This window comes from Engystomops pustulosus, chromosome 7, assembly GCF_040894005.1.
Source record: "Engystomops pustulosus chromosome 7, aEngPut4.maternal, whole genome shotgun sequence".
NCBI lineage: Eukaryota > Metazoa > Chordata > Amphibia > Anura > Leptodactylidae > Engystomops > Engystomops pustulosus.
The window spans coordinates 124,579,676-124,592,536 of record NC_092417.1 but is presented as its reverse complement, the minus strand read 5'-3'; the positions used below and the strand labels follow the sequence as shown (position 1 = coordinate 124,592,536).

The following is a 12,861-nucleotide window of genomic DNA, read 5'->3' as shown; positions in this document are numbered from 1 at the left end:
ATGCTGCCCCTGCTGTTTCCTGTCCATTTCCGTGGTGTTTCCATCCTTTTCTGAGGTTCCCAGGTGTTTGGCCAAGCTTCCCTGTGCAGAGCCTTGGTCCCCTTGAAAAATGCTCGAGTCTCCCATTGACTTCAATGGGGTTCGTTATTCGAGACGAGCACTCGAGCATCGGGAAAAGTTCGTCTCGAATAACGAGTACCCGAGCATTTTAGTGTTCGCTCATCTCTATTCATCATCTTTTGTTTTGATGAATGTCTTTCAAATTAAACATTTAGCCCATCCCACAACCAGACTTCTCCTTATGTAAGATGACCTGCTGTTAGCCTGAGTTTTGCTCCCACAGCTCATACTTATATTACAGTACTGCATCTCAGTATTAGGTTCCTCACATTAATTCCTACACTTTGACTTTGAGCATATAAATTTTAGATGCAAGACTTCTAAGGGGCTTATTTCAGACTTCTACAGCTTCCTTTCTAGACTATAAACCCAGACACTGAAAAACACTTATATACGATGAGATGGGAGGAATTGATAAGGCTACCCATTCCTGAACCAATTTGGAAAATTATTTGGGATTAAGTGCCTAAAGGCTCCCTATCAGCTTTATATACAGAAAAATAATATAAAATACATGGAATCATACAACCGTCTTACTTCCTAAAATTAATCCAGTTATCCCTAATACCTGCTGGTGATGTGGCTCTTAAGCTGCATCACTAAATCATGTTTTCTAGGAATGTGACAATATTAAGCTATTTTGGGATATGGTTAATTCTCAGATAATTTTTATCAATTTTTTTTCTCCTCCTTTTTCCAACAGTACAAACCACAGAAAAGATAATAGAGAAGCCTGCCACAGGCAGTATGCTTTTACATTGCTACATTTGTTCATTACAACATCTATTACGTTACAATATTGGTACATTGCAATTGCATGACATACATTCTAACTCAACCCTAGTTGGTCCCTAATCTCCTACTGTCAACCCGTCCAATGAGCCGCTATGGCCTTTCTGGCTTGATACAAAGATCTCTGAATTGCATTATTATGATATTCATAGGTCCTATGAATTCACGCACTCCGAACAAAGATGTTTTACCCCTTTCATATCCCATGGAGTGAATCCTTCTAGACAAAATATTTCTGGTAGGACTGGGTTTCACTATAAAGGAGTGTCTGTGGGGAGTGTCTGAAGATTCCCATAATATTCTTAACCTTTCACCAAACCTTAGTCATGAGGGACGGTGTAGGTTTACTGCCCACATCCCCGCCTCCAAATTCCGCCTCTAGGGCGTGTACTGGTATTGTGTGCTTTGTCGATGAACTTACTAGACTGCTTGCAGAGCTCGTTGACCCCCCTTCTATATCATCCACCATCCTTTAAAGTGCTGAGTCTGTGCTGCCAGGTAATAAAACCATGGGTTTGGTATTGCCAGACCACCATCATCCTTACTCCTTTCTAATGTATCTAAGCTGATTCTAGCCTGCCATTTTTCCAATCAATTAATAGCTCTTTAATTCTGTGGAAGTATTTCTGTGGCAACCATACTGGCGAGTTGTATAATATATACAGCAGCTGAAGCATCAGTACCATTTTGATCAGGTTACCCCTACCAACTGGAGAAAGTGGCAATATACACCATATTTTCAACTTAGTAGCATATCTTGCTAACAGCGACTCCATATTGTTTTTTTTTTATATAGTCTCTTGGGTTAGAAGTTACTTTCACTCCTAAGTATTTGAAATTGCTAACCACCTGCAGTGGTACCCTTGCTGGAATACAAATATTATGACTAGGTACCAGTGGCATTAGGACTGATTTGTCCCAGTTAATTGCAAATCCTGAGTGGCTGCCAAACTCTTATGATAGACATAACATTCGGAAGGGATCTATTAGTATGTATATTAGCAAATCATCTGCGTATAAAGACACTCGTTCTTCTCTCCCATTCCCTGGGAATCCTAAAATCTCTGTGGAGGCCCTTCTCGCAGAAGCTAATGGCTCTATTGGTATTGGAAACAGATATGGGGATATGGGGCACCTATGCTGTGTCCCTCTTTCCAGTACAAATGCATCAAATAGACATCCATTCACTTTAATATGTGCCCTTGGTCTTGAATATAGCAATTGAATCAAATTTATGAATGTTGGCCCGAATCCAATCTTGTCCAGGACTGTCCACAAAATTCCCACTGTATAAAACACTGTATAAAGCTTTGGCAGCATCGATTGAGAGGACAGCTTGATCCTCCCTCACCACCTTATCTGACTGGCTATTTAAATATAGTCGCCAAATGCTCAGAGCAGTGGATCTGTCAGGCATAATATCTGACTGTTCTAAATGAATTTATTAGGTAGTTACTCCCGATAGACTGTTGGCCAGAACTTGGCCATGATTTTAACGTCCCCCGGGAGCAGACATATCAGCCGGTATAAGTCTGGATATTTATGATCCTTTCCAGGCTTTGGAAGCAGAACTATTATCGCTTGCCGCATGGAGGCCAGTAGGAGGTCTATCTTGTTTTTACATAATCTGTGTGAAGCTAATACATTAATCTCTTGGTGCTCTCCCTCCACCCTGGATTTGTACTCACTGCACAACAGCCTCTAAGATGCACAATAGCCTCATAGGATGAACTGACGAACCAGTTTCTTAAAGTATGGTCCCCCAGTGATGTTATTGAGATAGGATAATACATAATAGGATAGGATCAAGGTGCTTCTATATATGTCACTTCCTTCATATTGTTAGGCAAAGGTTTACCATAAAATATAAGTAAAAAAAGGAAAGGTAGTCCACAATTATCAGTCTTTTTTGCAACATGGATAACAAATACAGTAAAAACTGATTAAAAATGCATGTGAAAAACTAACACACTGAATACTCTGGTCAAACTTTGCAATGCATGTGTGGCCTGAGTATACAGAAGTGAGACTTTCAAGATGAGGAGTGTAGTGAGACATCATCAATGGAGCTAATGTAATGTGGCAGTGATGGCAATAAAATATGATTTTCTGGAATTGAAAAAAAAAGGAAAAAAAAAATACAGACCTCTCTATTCTGGTGGAAAACTTTCAAAATCATCAGTATCAAGTACTTATTTTCCCACTGCACCTGTCTGCAAGATAAGAATTTTTTACATGTTAAAACTTAAGGAAGCTATGTAAACTTGGTATCTCAATGTTCATATTGAATGAGATGTGTTTTTGAGTGCATGCCCGTTATCAAATTAACTTTGCTACTTGGCCTTCTTGTGCCATCCTGCTCCTGGCATGCCTCAATTCCTAATGTTACATAGTTCATACGGTTGAAAAGACACATGTCCATAAATTTCAACCAAGGATGTGCAACACCCCTGCCAATACATAGACAGGTGGGTAATTGTGAATAGCACCCTCCTTCGGTCAGGAGCTGTTGGGGAGATTGAGGTTCTTGAATCTGAGAATTATGTAATTGCACCTGTAGATGCTGCCTGGAAAGGCAACAGTTAAATTGGTGTAATTATCCAATGATGTGGCTGTATTGTTAGCTGGAGTGTGATTGGAAAGGTGCTACCACCTGACCATGGGTAGTATACAAACCTCTGCTGGGTGGAAGCACATGATCTCAGTGAGGAGCCAGTGTGTGCATCACACCTGCAGTGCTGCCACAAATACTTATCCCAGGAACTACCAGTGCCTGAGGCCTATTACCTGACACTTAGGGCAGCTGAGGAGACTCTAGCCCATTTACAATCACTATTAAACTATTTAAAGTGTTAATCCTAAACAGAACACACTCACGGTGGTCACCCCCTATAGTATAGCATCATCACACAGAAAGGGAATAGAATGGGGAAAAAGGGAAAAAGTGGTGAGTGTCCCACATAAAATATAACCTTTATTTAATCAACCGATAAAATTGTATCTTTTTACTTATTAAAACAAACAACTAAACTTTGTGGCATTTATGTCGCTATGCCACCTAAAGTAATACATTCACATCTTCTGTTAAATCTTCCAGGGATCATAAAGGAGAGGTCCCCTTTGTTGGATTGTTAAACTCTCTTTTATGTAGATAGTTAACCCTTATCAGTGCAGTACGCAAAGGGATCTATAAATAACAGGCTAGGTTGCCATGTCAAGTTGTGAAAACAAACCCGACCTGACGGACCTAATTCCACATCAATGTAGTATACTATAATGTGACCCAGCCACTAGTTAGCGCTAGCTGGGTCACTGAGAGCTTCACTCTACTCTTCAGCTTTCTGCCAACGTCTAGGCTGCTGCTGCTGTTCCTGTACATGACTCTGCGCTTGTTCCAGGCAAGGAATAATTCTCTGAGGGGTTGTATCCCATAACAGGTACTTTGTGTTAATATGATTTTTGATATTTTTCTCTCAGTTGGACTGCGCCCCTTACCCTTATTGAGCCAGAGACTCTCCTGGACTCCCTTCTATTTGTTCATAAGCCAGAGACATTGCTGGACTTCTCCTCAGTTGTGCTATGAAATCACCCTTCTCTGCTGTCGCAGAGTAACAACTACTTCTACAAAGGACTGTGTCCCAGGGGGTGGACTCTCTGTAGTGCGAGCTCTCTGAGAGACTTATGGTCAATATGCAAAGGATAAAGTTTATTTATTGCACCTCATGCCTTCAGTTCAGGAAGGAGACATTTTGTTGTGCCTATTGATTGCCATTAGAGATGAGCGAACATGCTCGTCCGAGCTTGATGCTCGGTTGAGCATTAGGGTACTCGAGACGGCTCGTTGCTCGGACGAGTATTTCCCCTGCTCGAGATCGAGCATTTAATTAAAAAAAACACAGTGAAGAACAATGAAGAATAGAATAAATACAGTGAACACAGGATCATTTAAGATAAAAACACAGTGCAGAACACAGTGCAGAATAGATTACAGATGTTCGGCACATCTGCTTACTTGTCGGGAGATACGCGCGGAACGGCGCGAACAAAATAGCATGTGAAGAACAATATATATGTGTGAAGAACACATTGCAGATGTATTTAAACATCTGCAATGTGTTCTTCACACACATATATATTGTTCTTCACATGCTATTTTGTTCGCGCCGTTCCGCGCGTATCTCCCGACAAGTAAGCAGATGTGCCGAACATCTGTAATCTATTCTGCACTGTGTTCTGCACTGTGTTTTTATCTTAAATGATCCTGTGTTCACTGTGTTCACTGTGTTCACTGTTTTTATTCTATTCTTCACTGTTCTTTACATCTGCTAACTTGTCGGGAGATAATATACGCGCGGAACAGTGAAGAATAGATCGCAGATGTTTGCAAATTATCAGAAGACATTATTTTTCAATTAAATAACACATTTTATTCCTGAACCATGGTCCCTTTGAAAAATGCTCGGGTCTCCCATTGACTTCAATGGGGCTCGTTACTCGAAACGAGCACTCGAGCATCTGGAAATGTTCGGCTCGAGTAACGAGCACCCGAGCATTTTACTGCTCGCTCATCTCTAATTGCCATCTCTTCCAGGTTAAAAGAACTCTTCATTACTATTGATGCTACTATGCATTCCGTGCCTTTTCTTTTACAGGAAATGGACATTTCTCTTTGCTCCCCTCTATCTTTGCTAAGCTTTAATCAGGATTATAATTATAATAATGCAAATTGTCTAAAGAGGCTACTTGGGTGTGGAGTAGCCAGAGCTGGGCCTACACGACGCGGCTACTCCACGCCCCAGTAGCTTTTTTGATCCTCCTACCCAGACATCTTCAGTGCACAGCTACAAAGAGCGGCACGCGCCCGCCTGCGCAGCCGGGGTTCTGCGCAGTAGCTCCGGCTTTCGATCCGAAATCGCACAGCTGCTGGTATGTGTTTAGCGCATGTGCAGAACTCCAGCTTCGAGGATGAGTGAAGCTGAAGATGTCTGGGTAGGAGAATCAAAGAGGCTACTGGGGGCGTGGAGTAGCCGCACCATATAGCCTCAGCTCCAGCTACTCCACGCCCCAGTAGCCTCTTTAGAAAATTTGCATATTACCCTGATTAAAGATTAGCAAAGATAGAGGGGAGTAAAGGATTAGCCCTAAAAAGGGCTATTCTTACATACGTTAGATGCATCTACCACTGGATCTACCTTAAGTACACTCACCGGCAACTTTATTAAGTACACCTGTCCAACTGCCCGTTAACACTTAATTTCTAATCAGCCAATCACATGGCGGCAACTCAGTGCATTTAGGCATGTAGACATGGTCAAGACAATCTCCTGCAGTTCAAACCGAGCATCAGTATGGGGAAGAAAGGTGATTTGAGGGCCTTTGAACGTGGCATAGTTGTTGGTGCCAGAAGGGCTGGTCTGAGTATTTCAGAAACTGCTGATCTACTGGGATTTTCACGCACAACCATCTCTAGGGTTTACAGAGAATGGTCTGAAAAAGAAAAAACATCCAGTGAGTGGCAGCTCTGTGGGCGGAAATGCCTTGTTGATGCCAGAGGTCAGAGGAGAATGGGCAGACTGATTCGAGCTGATAGAAAGGCAACAGTGACTCACATCACCACCCATTACAACCAAGGTAGGCAGAAGAGCATCTCTGAACGCACAGTACGTCGAACTTTGAGGCAGATGGGCTACAGCAGCAGAAGACCACACCGGGTGCCACTCCTTTCAGCTAAGAACAGGAAACTGAGGCTACAATTTGCACAAGCTCATCGAAATTGGACAGTAGAAGATTGGAAAAACGTTGCCTGGTCTGATGAGTCTCGATTTCTGCTGCGACATTTGGATGGTAGGGTCAGAATTTGGCGTCAACAACATGAAAGCATGGATCCATCACCATCCAGCCTTGTATCAACGGTTCAGGCTGGTGGTGGTGGTGTCATGGTGTGGGGAATATTTTCTTGGCACTCTTTGGGCCCCTTGGTACCAATTGAGCATCGTTGCAACACCACAGCCTACCTGAGTATTGTTGCTGACCATGTCTATCCCTTTATGACCACAATGTACCCAACATCTGATGGCTACTTTCAGCAGGATAATGCGCCATGTCATAAAGCTGGAGTCATCTCAGACTGGTTTCTTGAACATGACAATGAGTTCACTGTACTCAAATGGCCTCTGCGGCAACTGTGTGATGCCATCATGTCAATATGGACCAAAATCTCTGAGGAATGCTTCCAGCACCTTGTTGAATACTACGAAGAATTGAGGCAGTTCTGAAGACAAAAGGAGGTCCAACCCGTTACTAGCATGGTGTACCTAATAAAGTGGCCGGTGAGTATATACACACATACATTTATACACCCACTATATACAGAATATACATAAAGACTCAGGAGTGGGGGGGGGCAGAGCGGGGAGCAGAGTGAGGGGTGGGGGTGTTAGCGGAACAAAGCGGGGAACGGAACGGAGCTAGGGGGGCAGGTACAGAGCTCGGGGGGGGGGGGGGGGTGAGAGAACCGGGAGTGGGGAGGAAGAGAACAGAGGTGTGCGGAGAGCGAGGGGTGGCCGGAGCACAGTGCCCAATGGAGGACTGGAACGCACACCACTGGCAGGCGGGAGCAAAGTGCCGGTGGTTGGCAGAATCTCAGTTCCGGCCGGGGGTGGCCAGAGGACGTTGCCGGCGGTGGTTGGGATGCTCGGTGCTGGTCGTGGGGGGGGGGGCGGGAGCACGGTGCCGCCCCCTCGTCCAGCAGGAGGTGCACCGCATGAGGTGAGATGCTCAACTTGCCTCATGGCAGGTGCGCTCCTGGGAGCACTCCCCTGCCTCATTCCCAGGTAACACAATCAATCAATCTACATTACACTGGACACTTTCCCAGCCAAGGGCCTGGCCAGAGCCAAACACCAGTGTGCAAGTCAACTTGACATTGGGAGCAGAAGTTTAGTGAACAATTTTACCGTGGAAGAAAGCAGATTTAAATTCCCACTTTGGCAAATTAATGTTATTGTTTGTATGATGAAAAATAATAAAATTTTCAAAAATACTTTCTGTATCAATTCCTCATGGTTTTCTAGATCTCTGCTTGCTGTCATTCTATAGAAAGCTTCTTTGTTTACTTCCAGTGTAGAGAAATCTGACCATGGTCACACAGGTGCGTGGCTTATCATATCACACAGCTCATGGTCAGATTTCTCTCCACTGGGAGTAAACATAGAAACGCAATAAAACGTATATAAATTTGGGACATAATACTTCTTATGGGGCTTGTAAAGAGGCCATCAATCAGGGACTACTGGAGTACAAACATTTAGTACCACACCCTGATGTGCTGCACGGCACTGAGCAGGATGCGCTTTGAAGCCATCCATCCAAGCACTTTGAAGCCATTAAAGTTTTTGAATTACACCAACAACACACAGTACCCACCCAGAGATGACCCCAGTTATGATTGTTTGTTCAAGGTCAGGCCCATAATATACCATTTTAGTGCCAAGTTTTCCCAGGCATATACCCCCACAAAACATTTAGCCATAGATGAGTCCCTGGCAAAGCCGGATCATAGGGGGGGCCCCCAGGGCTCAAGCCCCGGGGCCCCCACCACTTTGCCTTTAAAGGGGCCCCCACCAAGTGTGGGTGAATCGGGCGGACACATGGCCGCCCGAATCACCAACTATGTGTTTTGGTCAGGGGCGCACCGGCATCTTACTTTTGTGCTCAAGGCAGCCAGGACGTGCTTATTGCGGCACCTCCAGGCTGCTGGATGAGAGGTCCGTACAGGAGCAGGGCGGCACTTTTTGGAGCTGCTGCAAAGTAACCTTAGTTTGTTGCAAAAGCTGGAAATGAAAGGAGCAGCTCATTCGGCAGACTGCAGGGGGGAACATGAAGGTCTGATCTTTATATGACCTTATCTCTCCTATCTAGAACATAAGTTCACCCCCGGAGCTGTCGGAGGAGGGGGAGGGGCACATCCCGGAGCTAGAAAAGCACGTGGTAAGGAGAGCTGTGAGCTCCTGCCTGTGTTTTCCTCCCCTACTCCCCTGCATCCTCTGTAGTGGATGCACATGGCTGCCCTGGGTGCTGAGGGTGAAGACATCTGTTCCTGGACATAGGTGAGTATATATGGACTGTTTGTTAATCTATGTGTGTGTATACAGTATATATGTAGTGTGTGCATGGTGTCAGTGTATGTGTATACAGTATATATGTAGTGTGTGCATGGTGTTAGGGTGTGTGTATACAGTCTATATGTAGTGTGTGCATGGTGTCAGGGTGTGTGTATACAGTATATATGTAGTGTGTGCATGGTGTCAGTGTTTGTGTATAAAGTATATATGTAGTGTGTGGATGGTGTCAGTGTTTGTGTATACAGTATATATGTAGTGTGTGCATGGTGTCAGTGTTTGTGTATACAGTATATATGTAGCGTGTGCATGGTGTCAGTGTTTGTGTATACAGTATATATGTAGTGTGTGCATGGTGTCAGGGTGTGTGTATACAGTATATATGTAGTGTGTGGATGGTGTCAGGGTGTGTGTATACAGTATATATGTAGTGTGTGGATGGTGTCAGGGTGTGTGTATACAGTATATATGTAGGGAGTGCATGGTGTCAGGGTGTGTGTATACAGTATATATGTAGGGAGTGTATGGTGTCAGGGTGTGTGTATACAGTATATATGTAGGGAGTGTATGGTGTCAGGGTGTATACAGTATATATGTAGTGTGTGCATGGTGTCAGTGTGTTTACAGTATATATGTAGTGTGTGCATGGTGTCAGGGTGTGTGTATACAGTAAATATGTAGGGAGTGTATGGTGTCAGGGTGTGTGTATACAGTATATATGTAGGGAGTGTATGGTGTCAGGGTGTGTGTATACAGTATATATGTAGGGAGTGTATGCTCTTGGTGTATATAATTGATTCCAAGAGTGGCGCTCTCTAAATGATGCAGGGACCACAATTCTGTCATTGTGCCACCTGCACAGTTTATTGGACAAAGGTTGAGAGGAGGCAGGAAAGTGGTGGATTAGTTTAGGCTCACTATATACATTTTCAATTATATGCGGAGAAAATGTATATGTTTACATACATTACATGCTTTATAATGTCAATTTATATTATATTGCGGCACACTGTATATATTTTTTACCACACAGCAGCACGCTGTATATATTCATTATGGGGGATGAGGGTGCATGTATTAAAAGCAACATTTACAAAAATTGTGAGGAAGGCCCCCACCAGTTTGCGCCCAGGGGCCCCCACCACCCTTAATCTGGCTCTGGTCCCTGGTACAATTTAAAGGGAGACTTCAATTCCGCCACTCCCTGCCTAACCTGTAGGTATAGCGTGAAGATGTATAAGCTGTGCGAAAGTACATCAAGGTATACCTACAAACTCAGGGTATATGAAGGGAAGGACTACACTAATGCTCAAAGATAGTGTGGGATTTTGTGCACCCACTGCTGGACCAGGCCTACTTCCTCTACCTGGACAATTTGTACACCAGCACTACACTATTCAAGTGCCTCGCTTCCAGAAATACTGCGGCATGCGGCACTATACACAGAAATCAGAGAGGTCTCCCCAAGTCGTGGTGGTAAAAAATTAGAAGGTACGAGCAGGGCACTATGCAACAACTCTGTACTGTGTGTTAAGTACAAGGACAAGTGAGAGGTCCTTGTATTAACAAAAATACATGGGGACACCAGCAACCCTTTCCCAGTATGAAGTACCAGTATAGAAACCCAGAATGCTGAATGCATACCGGATTATAACAAGTAGGAAGCGGTTGAAATGTCAAACCAGGTGCTTCAGCCATATAACGCCATGTGGAAATAGAGGGTGTGGTACAAGAAGCTGGTCGCGTACATCATGCAGATAGCACTATATAATCCTTACGTGTTATATGCATGTGCAGGCCAGAGGGGAACTTTCCTGGAATTTCAAGAGGTGGTTATTTAAGTATTTTCTTTTTACAGACCAGGAACGGGGAGTTCCAGCACTTCCAGAAGCAGGGCCACAACACATATTTTAACAGGGTAGCACTTTCCAGGAGAAGTTCCCCAAACTGCCAAGAAGGGAAGCACAACCAAAAGGTGCAGGGTGTGCTCCAAAAAAGGCATTCAGAAGACACAATTTACTATTGTGAAACATAGAAAACCCAGAAATACCAGAAAGAGTGCTTTTGTATTTATCACACATCCCTGGAGATTTAGATGTGCCGCACTTTCCCTGCTAAGCCCTGCCGTGTGCCCAGCCTGCAGATTATTGCCCTATATGGGGTATTGCTGTAACCTGGAGAACCTGCATCATGAATTTTGGGGTGTTCATCTCCCATGGCAGGAGCTGGGCACAATATGACATAATGGATATTTTTTTGCTATCCAATATCCATTATACATTTTATTTGGTGTCTACCTGTGGGGTCAAAATGCTAACTATACCCCTAGATTAATTCATGGAGGGATGTAGTTTCCAAAATTGGGTCAGTCCATGAAGTTTCTAGTGTACTGGTCCCTTTTGGCATCTACAAATGCTTCCTGCTGCTAAAAAGAAAAAATATGTAAAATGTCTGTGCTCCAAATGACAGTTATTCCCTTTTGAGCCCTACCGTGCTTCCATCCTGGAGATTATTGCCACATATGGAATATAACTATACCCGGAATAAGCCACAGAAAGATTTTTGTGGTGTATGTCCCCAGTGGCATGAGTTGGGCTGATTTCATTTGTCACTTCAATGGCACATTTGAGAAAGCAATGCAATTTTTACTCTGCAGCATTCAATTTGTATTACATTTGAGCCAACATCTTAGGGGTTAAAATTGGGATTCAAAATTGGGTCACTTCTTAGGGGTTTCTATTATACCTCAGGGGCACCCCAACACCAATCTAGTGAAAAGGGAGCTTCAAAAGCTAAATTTCACTCCTTTCCTCCTGAGCCCTGCCATGTGCTTATCCTGTAGTTTATTGCCAAATATGGTTTATTGCCCTAACCGGGATAACCTGCACAATTTTTGACATTTTTGTCCCCACTGGCATGAGTTGGGCAAAATACATTTGTCACTACAATTGCAAATTTGATAAATTGCAATGCAATTTTTACTCTGCACCATTAACTTTGTATCACTTTGTATCCCCAGCATGTTGGGGGTTAAAATGCTCACCACAACCCCAGATAAATTCTTTGAGGGATGTAGTTTCCAAAATGGTGTCACTTCTCGAGGGTTTATATTGTACTGATACCTCTGGGGCTCTGACAAACACGACATGGCACTCCAAATCCAAACTTGTGAAAACAGCTCAAAAAGCTAAATTTTGCTCCTTCCCTTTTCAGGTTTGCTGTGTGTCCAGTCTGTCGATTATTGCCACATGTGGGGTATTGCCGTACTCGAGACAACCCGCAGAATGATATTTGGGGTTTTTGTCTAAAGTCTAAATGAGTTGGGCACAATATATTTGGCACTTAAATGGCATATTTGAGAAAAAAAAAAGAATTTTTACTCCACACCATTTACTTTGTATTACATTTTGACCAACATGTTGGGGGTTAAAATGCTCACCAAAACCCCAGATAAATTCTTTGAGGGGTGTAGTTTCCACAATGGTGTCACTTCTCAGGTGCTTCAATTGTACTGATTTGAATAGTTTGAGATGTTAGGTTCATAAAATGGTGTAACTTGTTGGGATTTATAGTAAATAAGCCGTTACAAGGCACTTCAAAACTAATTTGGTCAACAAAAATTTAGGGTTTTCAAATCTATAAAACTATAAATCTGATAACATCCATAAAAAAAGAAACATTAAAAATATTATGGAAATATAAAGAAGACAAATGGCAAAAGGTTTCTGAAAAAAATTGTGGTATGACTTTTTGTCAAAGAAGTAGAACATTTGAAACTTTGAAAATTTACATTTTTTTCCAATTTTCCTAAATTATTGAATTTTTAGCC

General features: G+C 43.1%; 1 protein-coding gene across 5 annotated transcripts in view; it reads right to left on the bottom strand.

The window, feature by feature from the left end:
* SMPD3 (sphingomyelin phosphodiesterase 3) overlaps positions 1–12,861 on the bottom strand; it is a 392,437-nt gene that overhangs the window by 339,614 nt on the left and 39,962 nt on the right. Inside the window, exon 1 of one of the 5 annotated variants that reach the window (XM_072117747.1) lies at positions 3,059–3,131. The exons of the other annotated variants lie outside the window; for them this stretch is intronic. The gene's annotated coding sequence lies outside the window, so the exon portion shown is untranslated. Of the gene's footprint in view, positions 1–3,058; positions 3,132–12,861 lie in introns of those variants that run through there. 5 annotated transcript variants of the gene reach the window in all.